Source organism: Parambassis ranga, chromosome 19 (assembly GCF_900634625.1).
Source record: "Parambassis ranga chromosome 19, fParRan2.1, whole genome shotgun sequence".
Taxonomy (NCBI): domain Eukaryota; kingdom Metazoa; phylum Chordata; class Actinopteri; family Ambassidae; genus Parambassis; species Parambassis ranga.
The window spans coordinates 23,987,433-24,006,757 of NC_041039.1; the positions used below are offsets into that span (position 1 = coordinate 23,987,433).

The 19,325-nt window shown below is 48.4% G+C and overlaps 1 protein-coding gene across 1 annotated transcript in view; it reads left to right on the forward strand.

Annotated features, from left to right (window-relative positions):
• Nucleotides 1-67, forward strand: part of zfpm1 (zinc finger protein, FOG family member 1) — a 74,093-nt gene extending 74,026 nt beyond the window's left edge. The window contains exon 10 of the transcript XR_003672212.1: nt 55-67. The gene's annotated coding sequence lies outside the window, so the exon portion shown is untranslated. The remainder of the gene's footprint in view (nt 1-54) is intronic.
• Nucleotides 68-19,325: the final 19,258 nt, after the last annotated feature.

The window sequence follows — 19,325 nt, forward strand, 5'->3', positions numbered from 1 at the left end:
CGTCTCTGCCTGCAACAGAAGCTTGTTAACGTTCTCCATGGCAACCAGATGAAGGTGTGTGTGTGGGCTTGTTGACATTTCACTGTGATTGTGTTGTGTGAGGTGTACCTGCTCTGTGATCGGTGTGTGATGAAACAAAATGATGAACATTTAAAATGTATGAAGCTTTAAAACTCACAGTGTGTGTGTGTGTGTCAGACACAAAGTGGCTCTGAGCAGATTGTCAGGATGAGGAGCAGCGAGGTGAGTGAGGAAGATAATGAGGCCATCAAAGTGGTGTCAGAGGTAACGAGCCGGTGAGGAGGAGGCTGCTGAACCATCAGAACATCCAGACAACACTCAGAGAACTCTGAACACACATGAGAACGCTCTCACAGCAGAGTCCTCTGTGAGGACGTCTTGACGGCGTGGTCTCCCACAAACACTGTGGGAGCCTGTGACTGCAGAACATGGCTGCCCACATCCCTTTGTGTAGATAGATACTGTAATGGTCCCTGTAAAGGATTACAAAGACGTGTTAACGTAAATGTTGTTGATTAATTTGACACTTCCTGCCAGACCGGAAGTTTATGAGCGACGCACACAGACAAGGAGGGTGATAGAAAAGAGCGCTAACAACGTGGATACAGACAGACGGTAAACTAAGTACAAAACAAGGACAATCAGTAACTACAGTCAAAGTTTATAGCGTCAGTTGAAAGTGGTAACAAGGTATGTCATGGTTAAATGTTCAAATTTATGTTTGTGTCAATTAAGAAAACTGTAACTTCGTGTGAGTTGTAACATGTCATGTTTTTGTATTTGTATGCAGCTCTTACGTTGGTTGGTTGGTTGGTTGATTAATTGATGGACTGCAACAGTTTATTAAAAGGAGCCATAAAACCATCAGTTCTGCCTAACTTCTTTCGACTGGATGCTACAGTCCCTATGGGAATGTTCAGGTTCAGATCTTCTCTTGTTGTATAACCTCTATCTCACTTACGGGCATCACCATGTTGGAAACAGACGCCATCTTGGAACCATGGTCTGTGCATGTAGAGGTGAAGCCATCGGCTGCTGACCGCAGCGTTCCTTCCTTATTTTTAGCCGCTGTAACACAGCAGTAAACAGTAAAATGACGTGTTATGCCTTTAACCCTGTTCATCCCATTGACAGTAAAAACTATGGACAGAGCTTCCGTGACGTCACCCGTTTGTTTCTGAAGAGCCGTTCTGAGGCTCGGTGGGAGGTTCCAGGACGTTGATGACCGCCGCCATGTTGGCAACGTCACGTCCGCCAAAACTCCAAATATGGACAAAGAGGGGGAGCACGAGCGGGGTTTAGGGGGGCGGCGATCGTGGAAGCAGGAAACTCACGCTGTGATACGTCAACTGTCTGTCACTCAAGCAGCAACGCCCATAATTAGGCATAATATGTACCAGGCTGTAAACATGTTCTTTTCTGCTGTGAAGTCGGCCATTTTAACATGGGAGTCTATGGGAAATGACTCGCTGCTGGAGCCAGCCCCCAGTGGTTGCAGCGTGAATTACAGTTTTGACACTTCCGCATGGGCTTCAAGTTTGAGCCCCGAAGGTTGGCTTGGTTCATCCCCGTAATTCAGCCAGCTGTCAATCATTGGTTTTATTTGTAGATGTGCCTGATTGGTCAGTCTGACCCTGCAGCTGTCAGGATAGGAAGTGGGGAGGGAGTAAGCCCCGCCCCCTTCACACTGTTTATGTGCAGGTGAGAGCGGTGGATGTGCGCATGTGCGACTACAGTTACGGTTTGAACGTTATAACAACAGAGCCGTCTGTTAACGGCTGTTAACACCGCGAGGACACACAGAGGAGCAGACCGGAAGCTTCACCTCCTGCTGTGTTTGGGTGAGTTAGCGAGCTTAAGCTAACGCAGCTAGCCGCGTTAACCGTGCTGTGTGCTGACGTGAGGCTGTCAGGAGGCTCACAGAGGGTTAAACCAGCTCACATGTTGAAGGCAGATTTATCAGCTGCTGAGTTCTGAGCTGAGTTTGACCTGATGTTCATTCTGACAGGAGCAGCCTGTACCAGCTGGCTGTGGTTTACTGTGGCTGTCTGTGGTTTACTGTAGCTGTCTGTGGCTGTCTGTGGTTTACTGTAGCTGTCTGTGGCTGTCTGTAGTTTACTGTAGCTGTCTGTGGTTTACTGTGGCTGTCTGTGGTTTACTGTGGCTGTCTGTGGTTTACTGTGGCTGTCTGTGGTTTACTGTGGCTGTCTGTGGTTTACTGTGGCTGTCTGTGGTTTACTGTGGCTGTCTGTGGCTGAGGATCTATAATCATTATAAAGACGCTGACCATACGTCATGAGAATGACTTCATATTATCTGATGGAGGATGATATTCCACATATGAAAGTGTCTGTGAGTGTGTTTCCAGTACTCATGGTGTGATCTGTAGATCAATATGATGACTATAACAGAGCTCTGTGGCTCCATGTAGTGATGATCCTGTTCTATACAGGTCCGGCTCGTCAGACGTTCTCAGACCCATGGACTGATGGCATTTCCTTAACCAGAGGAGGAAACGTGTCATGTTCCAGGGAGGAGGAGCAGCTCCTGGCTCATGGTGAGAGTAAGTGACTGGATGTGGTGGGAGGCTCACACCTTCACCTGACCGTTTGACCTTGTCTCTGTCCACACGGAGACGAAAACAGCCATATCCGTTTTCCGTAAAGTGTTGTATGGTTCAGACATTTCGTCTTTAGTGTTTAGTGTTTTAGAGGGTCTCAGGGTGGATACATTTAAAAACAGTGTTTCCATGTCTCCGTTTCATGTTGTATGGCAACAATGAAAACTGTGAAACTCTGACGTGACACTGTACTGAAATGTGTGTTTGAATGTGTATAGAATTTTTTTTTAATGCGTTCCAGGGAATCTGTTGTGTGGCTCCAGGGGTTTGTTGCGTTTTCTCTTAAACCCTCCCTGCAAACCTGGACCCTGGTCCATACACCCTGTTACCCCGTAGCCCCAGCAGGTTACACCACAATAACTAATTTAATATTAACATATACAAAGTATATTTTAGTATTCAAACACAGAGCAGCATGGAAAAAGGAGCTGATGATCCCTGAACCATCTTTGTAAGCAGTTCTTTTAGTGTGTCCTCCACTAACAGGGAGGAGGTTTATGACCTGTACTGCAGCCAGCCACCAGGGGGCGATCCTGATGTTTCAGCCTCAGTTTTTGGGAGCTGTCATGATGCTCTTCTTCTTACAGTCAGTGGTTAAATGGAGCCTCTGGTCTCCGTCCCCCTGCAGCAGCTCTGTAGTCGGCCTGACGCCATGTTGCAGGCTAACGATGGCGGCCCCACGTTGACTGACAGATATGTGTGAGATGTTGCTGTGGTTGGTGTGAGCGTCTCTGTTAGTCAGAGCTGGTGGGTGGCAGTGACTAACTCACAGTCTGTGGGATGTTGGAGAAGCTCTCGTACCATCAAATAAGATGCTCCTAATGAGAGAGAACAGGGACGAAAAAACATGGAGGCCGGCCTCGGTGTGGATTTGAGGATGTTTGAAGACGGCAGAGAAATCCGACAATCTGCTGGCAGCGGTCTTATTATTTTACTGCTGTCACTTCTTCATGTTTTTCTTTTTAAACTTGTGAGAGCGGCTGACTTTTATCCAGCGCCTTTGTTCAGCCTGATGGACCCTGGCATCCATTTGTTTTGTGCAGAAAGTAAAAAGCACTCTGAGTAAAGAGCGGCCTCTCAGGTGGAGAGGATCAGCCGCTCTGAGTGGAAATAAAAAGCTTTCTGTGCACATTTTATTCTTCTCAGCGGCAGAAGTGTGTGTGTGTGTGTGATTACTGTTAACAAGCTGATGTGAAATAATACTGCTATAAATGTCAGACATCTTCAGCCATGTGTTCAAGACTTCAGCAGGTTGCTGTAGAGCCGACAGACAGGAGTCCACCTTTCAGCATGATATCCCTGTGACACCAGCAGAGCCACAGCTCCGCACCACCTTAGGACTCTTATTTAAATTAAACTGAGTTATATAAAACTCCACCATCACTCCTGGTGTCTCCGCTTCATCTGAGCCAGCTGGGGTCAGCGCTGCCTTCCACAGAGGTCTCCATTCTCACTGCCCTCCCAAGGCCCCCTGAGTCCTCTGGTCTTTGTTGCCACCACTCGGCCCCTTGAGTATGCTGGACTTTGGCACCCTGTTTGTAGGCCTGGCTCCGCAAGTGTCCTCGTCTCCCCCACTGCTGACCCTCCAAGGGTCCTTGGCAGCACCGCCTGTCTCCTGCCTTTGTCTCCTGCCTTTGTCTCCTGCCTTTGTCTCCTGCCTTCGTCTCCTGCTTGTCCTCGTCTTTGCCCCTGTTTCTCCACCCATTGCCGTGGGTCTCCCAGCTCCCCTGGACTCTTTCCCCCTTACCACAGACTGTCCCGCTGTGCTAATGTTAGCATGCTAAGATCTGCTGCTGGGGGTCAGACTCTTGAATTACTGCTAGCCTCTGGTTGTTTCCAGGTTTGGCTGTTTGTGGAGGGAACAGATGAGACTCTGTGGTTGGAGCTCAGAAATCTCTGTGGCTGCTGTGGTTGTAAAGGTCTCAGCTGTGGGTACAAACAGAGGATTATCTATAATAATCTATAATCTCTGCATTAATTATTTTCGTTAATAACTCACTGACTCAGATCTGTGGTAAGTGTGGTTAACACAGTCTGGAAGCTGCAGGTTAAAGGGTCATTCTGCTGCTTCTCTCTGTCATGTCTGTTTGTCAGGTGTTTGATGTGTGTGTCTGCTGGCGCTGCCTCCTCAGCTCTCCTTCACCTTCGTTAGTTCATGTCATTAGATGAGTGGTATCCATACCAGGGACTGCACCGTCTCAGGCTGTGTTCATGCTGTGAGACTGTAAAATCTGATCTGCATATAATTATAGAATCGCTCATCTTTATTCATTCATTGATGTTCATGAAAGAACAGTAATGGAAAAATAATTCTTATTTATGTCGATTATGTTTAAAATAATCAGATTTTGTAATGAAATCTTGTATTCAGACTTTTTTCTCTGAGTTCTGAGCCGTGTGATCTGCTCCACCCCTCTGTTTGCTGCTGAGGACACTGAGGAGGATTTCTGTCCTCGTGTTCCTCTTCAGGTCTCTCTTGCCGGTCTTACCTGGCTCTCTCATTCTGCTTGTGATGGGCTTCGTGTAAACTTTTATCTCCGCCCTGATGCTGGAAGAGGACGTTTTCCTCCTTCTTGAATCTGAATCAGCCGTGAATCCGCTCTCTAATCAAGTGTGTCTCCGTCTGCACGGCGAGACTTATTAAATCCATTCATAGGCCACATCCGACAATGATGGAGGTCCTTCCTCATTCTTCCCACTCTGCACACTTCCAGTGAGGATGAATTAATCAGGAAACAGTCAGCCGTTCTCTTCCTGCCACATCCTGAACCCTGTCCACGCTCTGCATCCCTAATCAGCCACACGCAGATGCTCGGATAACGGCCGGTTCATCGGCTGCTGCGTGGTGTCTCCAGTCATCCGGGGCTGAGTTTGACTATTACTGCTTTAATTCCAGCAGCAGGTCTGCAGAGGAGTCGGTTTCCTTTGTAAAATGTGTTGATCAGTAACCTAACCCACAAACACAGGTGATGTTTGTATTGATCATGATACAGATGATGGTCTGTACGTTTACTCTGCATAACCACGTGTCACATCAGGACACAATCATCCACCACATGAGTGGCTGACCGAGCATGTTGACGGCGTGTCAGCTGTGAGACCACCTGGGTGCTGCATAAACACACCTCTGTGAAGTGCGGTGTGATGGGGTTGTTGAGCAGCCGTGCTGTGTGCACACATCTGAGTGATCAGCTGACTCAGCCGATGATGACAGGACATAAAGTCAGGTTTTATCATTAAACATCAATCAAACGTGGAAACAGAAACAGCAGCATCCATCTTTGTTTCAGCCAGAGGGCCGTGAGAGCAGCAGATATAACCCATAACCGCGTCATGACCACCTAAACATCCAGCCACAACTGTATGGTCAGAAGTATGTGGACAGCCTGGCCTCCATGTTTCTGTCCAGCCCATTAATGATCTGTGAAGTGTGATGTGACTGAAACATCAAACTGTGAAGATCATTTCTTTGAACACAAAGGTACCATCTAAACCCGCTCCAAAGCTGCAGCGATGATCAGAGAGGGTTAGTCTGGAAACAGGAACACTGTCAGGACTCTCTTTGTCCATCAGATGTCACAATACACAGATTGAATAATCTTGGACAATCTATCAATAATCAAACGACATCAGCTGCATATCTATCAGGCTGCAGCATTCAGAGTTACACCTTCATGACTAAGAACAGACTGCTCATGGTGTCCGTTTACTTTTGATCACAGAGTGTCAATCACACAGCTCTGTCTGGCAGCTGGACCTTTTTTCCTCTCTGGAGAATTTACTGTCCTGCTCACAGTGTAAACAACAGCCTGAAGACGACACACACACACACACACACTCTCTGAGAGCTGTCATCTCTCACATTAGCAGACGTGATCCCTGTCACACCTCGCTGCTCTTGTGGACAGCTTGTCCTGGCTTCGTGTCCTCTCTGTCACACTCGACCACTTTTGTCATCGAAGAGTCGTTGGCCAAACTTTGTGACACCATGCTGTCATGCATACATCCTGTGTGTGTGTGAGCTGTAAGTACAGTTGCTCCTGCAGTAATCTGTGCTGCGGCTCCTCCTGACCTCCTGTGTCTCTTCCTAATGGCTCCTCATTCAGAGCAGAGAACACAGCGTTCAGAGAAAGCAGCAGATGAGATGAAACGCAGACTGAAAAGGCCAGAGTGTGCCGGAGCGCCACCGCCGGCCTGCCGTCCATGTTCAAAGACACAGGCTTACTTACAGGACTGTGTGTTTGAATCCAGCATGTCATCCACAGGCAGCTGTGCTGCTCAACGTGGGGGCTTCTGATGGAGGAACACACACAGCCGGCCGGCTGAGTGCAGCTGCAAACTCTGCAGATAAAAACCCCTCGAGTGCACTCGAATGAGGGCCTTGATTGGCTGATGCGGGCCACTTGTCGGACTCTCTGATCACGGTGACGTGGAAAAACATTTTCTTTTCAGCAGAACATCAGTTCAGTCGCACAGAGCAGCAGAGAGGCTGCAGGGCTACCAGAACCCTTCACTGCTTGTGTGGCAGGCTCTGAATGAGGACTTTTCATAAAGGGGTTAACACTCAACAAGCTGCCGCTAACAGCCCTCAGACATTTAGCTCCATGTTAGCATCACACAGCTGCTGCAGGTTTGTCAGCTGCACATCCAGGATGTCTCTTGGTCCACCACGGTCTAGAGATGCTCTGCTGGACCGGGTTCTGCTGGACTGAGATACAGTGAACTCACTGCCAAGTTCAACCTGCAGACTGACCTGTGGTGCACCCCAGGGTTCTGTATTAGGTCCCACAGGTTAACCTGCCCTGTCCCACCATTAACACTACAGATCACGTTCCTTTCCTCCACGTTCTGAAGCTCACTTTGAACTTCAGCAGGTCATCTTGACCATGTGACTTATAGCACTGAGCTGCTGCCCTGTGATTGGCTGATTTCTGAGCCAGCTGTAATTCATAATGTGGCTGGTTTGTCTATGTGTGTGTGCTCAGTGTGTGTTGCCCTCTCTGCAGCCTGGTGCTTGCATTGTGTTTGCAGCTCCGGATGTTTTCTCACTGTGTGGCTGTTTTGAGCCCTCTCAGCCACCGTACTTGTGAGTGGGTCTGACTGTGCTGACCTCGGTGGTCAGTGCAGGTTAACCTGATGGAGCTGAAGAGCTTTTTCCTGTTGCTCCTGCAGACTGGAGCTGAGCTGGGAATAGATTCACATGCACATGGCAGCTTTCACGTGCGGCGTCCTGAGAGGACAAACAGCACAAACACCCAGAACACCGAGGCTCAGTTCGCAGCCTCCGACTCTGCAACCGCTTCTTTTCTGCAGTGCAGATTTAAATGCTCTCAGCATTTAAACAGCAGTCATTACAGAGGAAGGCCAGCGACTCCTCGACCCCCCCGGCACCCCGACTTAAGTCATAGTTATGTGAAATGGACGGAAGTGATTAAGATACCAGAGTGGAGCACAGCGAGGCTCTGAGCAGGCTGTAACTGGGGACAGGAGGCTGATGGTGGAACACAGTGTGCTGAGAGAAGGATGGGGAATAAATGAAGAAATGTATTAATCCCCCCGTTTATCTCTTAGTCATGTGATGATAGCATCTATTGTTGCTAGCTAAACTTAACAGCGTTGTTCCTAGGCAACTCCAAGCTGCAAGGACGTTTAAGTAAAAAACACTGCTCACAGTGAATTTGTAATGTGACAGGAGTCATTATTCTGAGCAGTGACAGACAGCCTGGAATAAATCTCACAGAAATGTAACTGTGCAGAGGCAGGGGGTCAGGAGAGGCAGGAGAGGCAGAGCCCCACCATGGAAAGAATAAAATACATAATAAACAAATACATTAAGTGGTCATATCTATTCAATGAGACAAAAAATGGCTGAACTTTCTCAACCAGCAGCCAGCTGAGCCTCACCTTGGATTACACAATCCCTCACACTCTGTGCTGGCATGCCATCCAATGAGAGTGTGTCTCAGTCTGTATGTGTGTCGCCAATCAAACACGTTGATATATGTCTTCAAAGTTTCGCTGAGTATATATAATGTGTGCTCAGCGATCTTACCGGCAGTGAAGAGGCACCAGGCGAGGCAGGCAGTCGTCCTGCTGCAAGGTGGGGGCGCTGCTGAGCCCAGCTACTCCGCAGCTGCAGATTAAATGACAGCGAGCAACAGGCCGTGGTCAGGGTGGTCAAGAGGAGAGACTTAACTAAACTAAAAGAAGACATGGAAGACTTCCACAGGAGGATGGGAGCATGGCCTTCATTTATCAGTCGCAGTAAGACCATAACAACGTTTTATTTACATGAAATGAAAGATCAAATGGTGAATAATGAACTCTGTTGGGTTTGTGTGTTTGTAAATCTGATTCTGATGGAGTCAGTGCCTCAGCAGCCGTCACTGTGAGAGTATGATGCGGTCCTGTAAGCATCCTCAGCACTGCTGCATGGTACAAGTTTAAATGACAGAGGCTGCTGTGAGCCACAGGGCCTCAGGTGACCCCTTTAAAGAGATGTGTCTACAACTGTTCTGTTTAGAAATGAGACCTTTTAAAGTTATGAAATGCATCAGCTCATACCTGGTCCTTCGACAGTGTGTGGAGCAGCCAGAAGGAGGCAGCGGTCTGTGTTCCTCTGCAGTGACAGGCTGGGTGTGAAGGAGCAGCCTCGCTCCGTGACAAGAGTTCGTTCTAAAAAATCTTAAGAAGGCATTTAAGGCCTTCAGCCCATCAGGGGGGATACAGAGGCACTCCCAGACCTGCTGACAGATAGAGTCCCTCCAGCGTGTCCTGGGTCTGCCCTCCTCCCGATTAGACATGCTTCATAAACTTTACCAGGCAGGCGCCCAGGGAGCATCCTGGCCAGATGCCTACACCACATCAACTGGCTCCTCTCAACGTGGAGGAGCAGAGCCTCTCCCCCCAGCTCCTTCTAGATGACTGAGCTCCTCACCCTGTCTGTAAGGGGGAGTCACCACCACCCACAGCCCGTTGCTGTGGTGAGTAGGATTGGCCGTTAAAACTGAGTCTCACACTTTGGCTGAGAGCGGAGGAGAGCCCTCATCACTGCATTCTTCTCCCACTCATGAAGGAAACTTGATACTTGACCTCCTCCATGTGAGGCGGTTGTCCTCCACCCTTTTCCTGATCCTGAGGTCACCAAACCAGACCCCGTCCACCCCTTCACTGCACAAAAAATGCTGTCCATTTAAAGTTTTAGAGTGCTTTGACCTGTCGTCCTCTGGTATTAGGAATGTTTTGTGTTATTTTAATTTAGCAGACTTAACAGCACATGTGACCTCCTCCACCACACAGCTTTCTGGATTATCCACAATTCACTGCAATACAAGCTGCATCCTGCATCCTACGTCATCTCAGCACACAGAGTCACAGCTGCCTAAATCTGATGGAATGCTACCGGCTAACAGGCTAACAGAGCATCAGAGTTGGACTGAGGGATGTAGGGGAGCAGTGCATTGTGGGAGAAAGAGCAGCTGAGTGCAGGGTGGAGCTGTGTGTGATGTCACAGATGGTGTACAGTTGTGGCTGATGTGGATGTTTTGACTGTTAAACTGTGCGTCTCTGTGTGTTTTGTCTCCTCCTGCAGCTTTTAGATGTACCAATGTAAAAGACGCTGCAGCGTTCATCAATCCTGAAAATATTCAACCGTGCAGCTTTAAAATATCCTGTCAGTCACGGTCTCAGAGGACGTGTCCCACTGATGCTGGTAAACACGTCAGCTCGAGTTTGGCCTCAGCTGTACAACTGCAAATGTTCCGTAACACTCACTAAGCTTTTCCATGAGGGAAGTGTCCGTCCATCTGGCTGAAGCGGCGGGCCAGATGGACGCGTTGATCAGCAGCTGACCGCACAGTGAGACACACTTCCTCCCGGACAGGAAGCTGAAAGGATGCGGATCCTGATCAGGGACCAGGAGGCAGCACGAGCAGCAGCAGAACCATCAGTTTAGGGCTGCAACAAACGAGTATTTTGGTACTCGGATACTCTATTATTTTTGCGATTATTCGAGTACTCGGATCAGCCCTGCATCAGTTACTGCTGAAGTGACTGAGGCCGTACAGTTTGACTGGGAGCAGAGAACAGGGGGTGCTCTGATTGATTGACAGTCTGTGTCACAGCTCCGTGCAGCGTTGTTAGCTGTGAAGCACAGGTCTTTAGGAAGTGACAGACATGTTAGTAGCTCAGCTCAGATTATGAAACATGCTTCTAAATATATAAACATAATGTAGCTGTCAGAAGGTTTGAAGACGTGTCAACATGTCCTCGTGTTTGGTTGATACGACACACGGTTATGTTTGTGTCACCATGTGACGCTGACACAGGAAGTGTTGTGTGGTTAGCTGCTGACTGTGTCTGTGTCTTGTGGCGTTTGTGGTTCAGTTTTGAACGTCTTGATCCGAATGACTCACTGAGGTTTTGTCTGGATCCAAGGCCTGCAGCTCTTCAGCGTCACGCTGATTCTTTGTTGTAGGAATGTCAAGGCTGACATCGGCTCCGCTGAAAACAAACTTCACTCAGTGTTTATGCAGACGGTCGGAGCGGGGTTGTCCACGCTCACGCCGGCCTCCATCAAAGGTCCATCTCTGTCAGCTCCGTCATTAGTGCTGATGGAGGAGCAGAGTGTGAGCAGGCAGGAGAAGGCGTGGAGCCTGCATCCACTGAGGCAGACTGACAATTACTTCCCATCAGCCCCGGGGGCTTTCCACTGTGCAGAGGCTGCTTTTTGGAGGTGCATTTGTGGACTCTCTGCGTCCCATCCGTAGCTCAATACATGAATCAATAACAGGCTTTGTTAGTCCTCACTGAGCCGCTGCATCAAGTTTTCATTTTCTGAGCTGGAGGAGGAGGAGGAGGAGGAAACACTCATCTTGAAGTATTTCTCAGGTAAATAAAATTCCAACAATGATCAAGGTCGACGTGTTTACAGAGAACTGACTGCTGGTCTTACTGCTAAATGGATCCTCCGATTGTTTCAGCCGTGAGCGGAGTGATGGGTTTAAAGTGCCTGCAGAGGCAGCAGGTACAACAAACAAGACGCAGAACTCAACAAATACCAGCCAAGGCCAGAAAAATCATACAAAGACTGTGTCTTTGTGTGTCTGCGTGTGTGTGTCTTTCTGTCTTCTGTCTGATACAAATACCATATTTTTATAGTAAACATTCAGTGTCAGGTCAATTTCTCCTAATTTATCATTCTTTTCTGTGTAATCTGATACATCTGAACATTTAGTATTTATTTGATTGTCTTCTAATTTAAAATCATAAAAATTCAGTGTTCAGTTCAACAGTCCAACACGTCAGCCCCCCAAGGCAGGAGGGAGTCAGGAGAGCTGTGTGTGTGTCTGTGTGTGTGCGTGTGTTTGTGTGTGTGTCTGTCTGTGTGTCTTAGTGTGTCTGTGTGTGTGTGTGTGTCCGGGGCTGCAGGCACAGCCAGCCAATAAGAGTCTCATGGTCTGCCAGGTGGACAGCAGCCAAACAACACGCCCAGCTGACACACACACACACAGACACACACAGACAGACACACTAAGACACACACACACACACCTCTCCAGGCGAGTGCTGCCTCTCAGCTCACAAATTTCTGTCTAATTGCCTTGTAATCACATTACTTCTTTCCTCGAACATTTTCTGGAGAGGCTCATCTGCATAATTTTCTCCACTCCAGTCCTCCTGTCACATCATTTAACCATCGATCATCCGTCCTCCTGCAGCAGGAGCTGCTGAGACAGGTGACTGTGAGGGTCATCATGATCATCCTGAAAGGAAGATGATGCATGATGGAGGGACAGTGGACGCAGCGGTGGAGCGCTGTGACTGTGTCCCCCAGTGTTCAGACGGACAGACTTTAGGTGCAGCTGTGATGTTTGTGATGCAGGTGACCTCAGCTTAATGTGTGTTAATCTGTGCTAATCCTCATATACAGAGGAGGTATAGGAAAGGCTGTGTGTTGGAGTCCCTTCAGTCACACACAGAGACAGGAGTTCGATGGCGTCCTCAGCGTTTGTCCTCGCTGAAGCTTTTAGCATTTACAGGGTGCACTGTGGGACATCCGTTCAATACAGAGACAACCATGGCTTCATTCAAAACCTGCATCACATGACCTGCTAAAAATACCCAGCAGCATCTTCACTGAGGACACAGAGGACAAGAACACTGAGGACACGGAGGACAAGAACACTGAGGACACTGAGGACACAGAGGACACGAACACTGAGGGGACAAACACTGAGGACAAGAACACTGAGGACAGAAACACTGAGGGGACAAACGCCGAGAACAGACAAACTGAGGGGACAGACACTGAGGACAAGAACACTGAGGACACAGAGGGCACGAACACTGAGGACAGGAACACCGAGGACACTGAGGACACAGAGGACAAGAACACTGAGGACACAGAGGACACAAACACTGAGGGGACAAACACTGAGGACAAGAACACTGAGGACAAGAACACTGAGGACAGAAACACTGAGGGGACAAACGCCAAGAACAGACAAACTGAGGGGACAGACACTGAGGACAAGAACACTGAGGACACAGAGGGCACGAACACTGAGGACACAGAGGACAAGAACACTGAGGACACAGAGGACAAGAACACTGAGGACACGGAGGATACGAACACTGAGGACACAGAGGACAAGAACACTGAGGACACAGAGGACAAGAACACTGAGGACACGGAGGATACGAACACTGAGGACACAGAGGACACAAACACTGAGGACACAGAGGACAAGAACACTGAGGACACAGAGGACAAGAACACTGAGGACACGGAGGATACGAACACTGAGGACACAGAGGACAAGAACACTGAGGACACAGAGGACAAGAACACTGAGGACACGGAGGATACGAACACTGAGGACACAGAGGACACAAACACTGAGGACAAGAACACTGAGGACAGAAACACTGAGGGGACAAACACTGAGGACACAAACGCTGAGAACAGACAAACTGAGGGGACAGACACTGAGGACAAGAACACTGAGGACAGAAACACTGAGGACACAGGGGACACAAACGCTGGACAAGAACACTGAGGACAGAAACACTGAGGGGACAAACACTGAGGACACATACGCTGAGAACAGACAAACTGAGGGGACAAACACTGAGGACAAGTACACTGAGGACAGAAACACTGAGGACACACACACTGAGGACACAGAGGACAGGAACCGTTAGCTGAGCCAGCAGAGAGACTGCTTCAGAGGAGGAATAGTTGGAGTCCTGCAGAGAGGGAACAACCGCTGATCCCTCACACTGAGTGTTGTCCCCGCTCCTCCTCATCAGCTGCGTGCTGCGTTGTTGCGCCTCCTCATGGGAAGTCTTCATGTTTTCAAATGAATAATTCTTTAAGTCATTCTGATTAATAGAAAGCAGAGAGGACTCACACCCCTGAGATTAAAATGTGGAGCGAACAGTCTGCTGTTCGCTCCACATTTTAATCTCAGGGGTGTGAATTTAATCCCAGTATTCTGAGGTGCATCAGTGCAGCAGAGTGTGTTGTGCTTCTCTTCCTGGTGTGTGTTGTGCTTCTCTTCCTGGTGTGTGTTTGTGCTTCTCTTCCTGGTGTGTGTTTGTGCTTCTCTTCCTGGTGTGTGTTTGTGCTTCTCTTCCTGGTGTGTGTTTGTGTTTCTCTTCCTGGTGTGTGTTTGTGTTTCTCTTCCTGGTGTGTGTTTGTGCTTCTCTTCCTGGTGTGTGTTTGTGTTTCTCTTCCTGGTGTGTGTTTGTGCTTCTCTTCCTGGTGTGTGTTTGTGTTTCTCTTCCTGGTGTGTGTTTGTGCTTCTCTTCCTGGTGTGTGTTTGTGTTTCTCTTCCTGGTGTGTGTTTGTGCTTCTCTTCCTGGTGTGTGTTTGTGTTTCTCTTCCTGGTGTGTGTTTGTGCTTCTCTTCCTGGTGTGTGTTTGTGCTTCTCTTCCTGGTGTGTGTTGTGCTTCTCTTCCTGGTGTGTGTTGTGCTTCTCTTCCTGGTGTGTGTTGTGCTTCTCTTCCTGGTGTGTGTTTGTGCTTCTCTTCCTGGTGTGTGTTTGTGCTTCTCTTCCTGGTGTGTGTTTGTGTTTCTCTTCCTGGTGTGTGTTTGTGCTTCTCTTCCTGGTGTGTGTTGTGCTTCTCTTCCTGGTGTGTGTTGTGCTTCTCTTCCTGGTGTGTGTTGTGCTTCTCTTCCTGGTGTGTAGCCTCTGTAAGCTGCTGCGCAGTGTGACTCCTCGCCTCCCTCCACCCGCCTCCTCAGGCTGCCGCTCTTCTCCTCGGACACAATGATGCCCATGTATAATTCAGATGTAGCAGCAGACGCAGCGGTGTGTTCACACACAAAGCCTGCGTCGGCCAGCCGCCATGTGACCACATGTGTGCTGCTGTGTGTGTTCAGTGCTGCTGAACTCCTACATGTTGCTCTAATTTTATCTGCTGCTAATCATCTCTGAGTTCAGGAGCTGCTGCTAACTTGCAGAAAGAACATCGGAGGCAATGATTAATGTGTTTCCATAGCAGCATCTTGCTCTGAACGCAGTCTAAACGGCGATGATTTACATGACATGATTTAAATCCTGCTCAGCAGTGAGCACTTTCAGCTCTGTAGAGCTGTGATATTAATAAAACAGAGTAGCTGTGAATGTCCCTGTGTGTCCTTCACATTTTCACGGGTGCGTCCCTGCTGAATGTCTCTAAAGGTCCCTCTCTGCTGGTAATTGAGGAGCACTGTGTGTTTTCATTAAACAGTGGAAACGTTCAGTAGGTGACAGACGTCTGATTCACCTGTGATACACTATCCTGCTGTGCACTCTGCTGTAGCTGTAAATATGGAATTTATCCAAATACATAAGAAGGGTCTCATTCTGTCACATGTCCCAGGTGAGATAAAGTGGATAACGCTTTAGAAATGAATGGAGGGTGAGCTCAGACCGGCTGCTGCTGTCCTCTGCAGGAAGATGCCGGGCTGGTGCTTCAGTCCTTGAAAGGAGGAGGAATGTGTGTGTATTCATCCACCCACATCTCTGCTCGTCTCTGGAGGTGGAACCCTCCTGATACTAGCTGGAAATAACCACAGTGTGTGTAAATGTGTGTGTTTTGCGTTGAGCTGTAACCACCTAGCTGCAAGCACAAACCAAACAGCTGGTGGTGTCATGAGAATGTTTACTGTTCTGAAAGTGTGTTTGAACACAAACCACCATCTTTACCTCAGCCGACCCTGTTTCTGATGTCCCCGACTATGAGCAGGGACGTGAGCCCCAGAGACACCACCCTGTCCTCCAGCCTCCTCACACAGGCTGTGTCTGAAATCACTCCCTGATCACTGTATATTGTCCTGTATAGAGCCTCCGCCATGTTGTAGTGCTGTCCGAAGTCTTAGTGAGAAGTTATAGACCCCATATAGGGCCCTCAATGTATCCCACAATGCATCATGAAAAGTGTCCATCTGATGGTCACGGCGGTCACTGTATGCTGCCCTACACTGGAGGGAGAAGGGAGTGAGGGATTTCAGACACAGCCCTAGTGTCCTGTGATCTGGATGATGATTCCAGACTGTGTGTTGGTCATACATACAACATATTGTATTGCTAATGCTCTCTTGTCTCTCTTGTCCTCCTGTATCTGTTAGTGGAACACCTGGCATCTGTTTTGAGGGTGAGCCTGCTCTGCCTTTAACTTGGAGCAGCGGTCTGACAGGGTCCTGGGTAACAGTCTGCTGCAGGGTTAATATTCTCCTTCAGCATGGTTTCTCCCTCGTTTGTTCCTCCTCGCCGTCTGTTTACCTCGTTTGTCCTGCGGCGTTCACAGACAGAGTGTGAGTGGAAGCGGCCGTCCCTCTGTGGAGGAAGGCGCTCGGCTGTCGACAGGATTTAGTCTGTGTGAATTATTAATGGCAGAGGAGCAGGAAGACGGATGTCCTGAGCACCTACATCTGCCTAAAGGCCACCGCCAGTAATGACAGAGCAATCACAGAAAATATGGAAATGATGGATGATGGAACAAGTGAGGAAAAAGTAATAACATTCTCAGCATGTTGGTGTATAATTGATAAACAGAATAGAACAGACAGACATGAATAAAACTGCCAATCAAAGCTCAGCACAGGAGATTTAACTGTGTGTCTGTGTGTGTCTGTGTGTGTCTGTGTGGGTCTATGTATCTGTCTCTGTGTGTGTGTGTCTATGTATCTGTGTGTGTGTGTGTCTATGGGTCTTTGTGTGTATGTGTGTCTGTGTGTGTCTGTGTGTAATCAGACCCTGCTGCTTCCTGTCCTCACACTGACAGATATGTCTGGGAGACGTCACCCACAGGTGTCTGAGGAACTTTTGAATCCCCGTGAGACTCGGACAGCCGCCATATTGGCAGCATCTGAGTCCACCTAAACTTCAGGTTAATCCAAACAGGCACACGGGTGGAGCACAGGTGGAGCTGAGTTTTTGTTCCAGGGTGTTCCAACATGTTTTTTGTGTTGTGAGGATTGACTGTATACAGACAGATGATGTCGCCGCTGGTGCGTTGGACAAAGACGCCATCTTGAAATGTGCGGTAGAGGTCAAGCACAGTGTGCCTTCTGAGTTCCTCTCGCAGTGTGAGTTAGGCTGGTGTCTGTGTGAACGTGTGCGTCTACACCTCTGGTTCATGTTGTGTGTTGCTCGTTCCCGCCGCTTCCTGTTCTGGTTTGACAACTGCTATAAAGCAGAATTATTGATTTAATGAGGAAACACTCGGAGCGTTTGATCGGAGGTTCAGTTTTTCGTCATTTATAAAGTCTTTAATCATCAGTGAAGGAGCAATGCTCATCCTCAAACTTTGAAATGCAGAAACATTAAAGTCTGTGAGTCAGGACTGTGCAGGGTCCTCCTGTTGCCTTCGATCTACAGCAGCCTTTATTGATCTGTGCTGAGTGTCAGACGCTCGGTCTTAAAGTAAACCAGCTTCCTGCTCAGCCTGTTTGCTCCAATAGAAAATCCATTTTGATGTGTGGCTTCAAAGAGACGTCCTCTCCTGTGCAGACAGGGGACCACGTCCTCCAGAAGGTTGGCAGGTCTGCTCTGCTTTCATCCCTGAAGTCAGGAGGTCAGAGAGGCTCTGACACTTTTATAGTAGTATAGTATTTTATCAAACATGAGAAGAACAGACGTGTTTAATTCTGCTGTAAAGTCCTAACATGGGAGTCTATGAGGACTGACAGGCAGAGCAGACCTGCGGGGCTATGGTTGATGTTGGTGAGTTGGTCTCCATGTGTTTGTGTGTTTTGTGGAGCAGCAGATGAAAAACTGGCCTTTAGCACATGAAGAGAAACGATGAGAGCCTGCAGCGTGGAGAGCTGTAATCTTAGCATAAAACAGGACTCAGAAGAGCCCTGAAGCACCGTCCGGTCCCTCTTTTATTGTCCTCCATCTGTAACATGGCGGCTCGGCTGAATGCATCATTTCCATGTCAATACACACTCTAGAAACATCCTCTGAGTGCGCGGATGACAACACGGCGGCGCTCTGGAGAGCCTCCGTGCCCCCGCCTCCTGTTGTTGTCCACCACATCTTTAACAGGGATTTTTTCACGTGTATGTTGGAGCCTTCATCATTCATCATGATTTTCCAGGTACAGTTTCATATCTAAGTTTGTGCAGATATATGAACCGTCTCACTGTGATGAAGACTTGTCCAGCATTTTATCTTCTTCTTCTTATTTGTGACACTTTTCTGATGTATAGGTCTGTAACCACATATAAACCATGTTTCCCCACCAAACAGTTAGAACTGATGAAGCTGCTTGGATGAGCAGCGAAACGTCTTCTAGAAAACTCTACAAGTCCAGACGCCTTGCTTCAATCTTCTCTACGTATGATGACCTGGATGACTGAGAATCTTCATCAACATTTTCTGATGTAATGCATCATTTCATGGGTCCCTTGGGTGGGAAGCAGAGCAGGATCCTGGTTCACACCAGCAGCAGTAAGGCGGAGGGTTTGAGGTGGAGGTTGGACTCTTCATCTCTTCATAGTCTTTATGGACAGAGGGGGTCCGCTTTGGTCCTCCGGATCAGGATCACTTCTGTGCTTGCAGGTGATGTTACTGCATCAGGTGAAGGATTTCAAGCATCTGGACGGCTTGTACAGGTGTGGGCGAGGTGCAGCTCCATGCTGATGCAGGTTCTTCCTGGGTCTGTTGTGAGTATGTATGTTTGTACCTGAGCTGTGGGAGTGACTGGAAGAAGATCACGGATCCAAGCAGCTGGAATGAGTTTCCTCCACGGGGTGGCCGGACTCTCCCTTACAGACAGGAGGAGGAGGAGGAGGTCCTGTGTGTGTGTGTGTGTGTGTGTGTGTGTGTGTAACAAGCTAAACACAGGAGAGTTAAGAGAGTTTTTACTGTCTTGTTCGGAGGACTTGGAGCGTGGATCTCTCGGATGCTCCTCTCACTGGCTGTGGTAAATGGAGCAGTTTGCTCCTTGATGTCTGCATCAACATCATTTTTACGTTTGATGTAAATGTCAAACAAAGAAAACAAAACCTGACTCATGTTCCAGCTTTTCAGAGTGTTTAGGATCAGTCTGCCAGGCATTCGTCTGAAGGACGTCTTCACAGGAGGAGACGCACTTTAATGTCAGGTGTGATTGTAATGCAGTCGACACGCTGTAATAATCTCAATAACAAACACACAAGTCATGACAGAGGAAGTCGCTGTGTCACTTA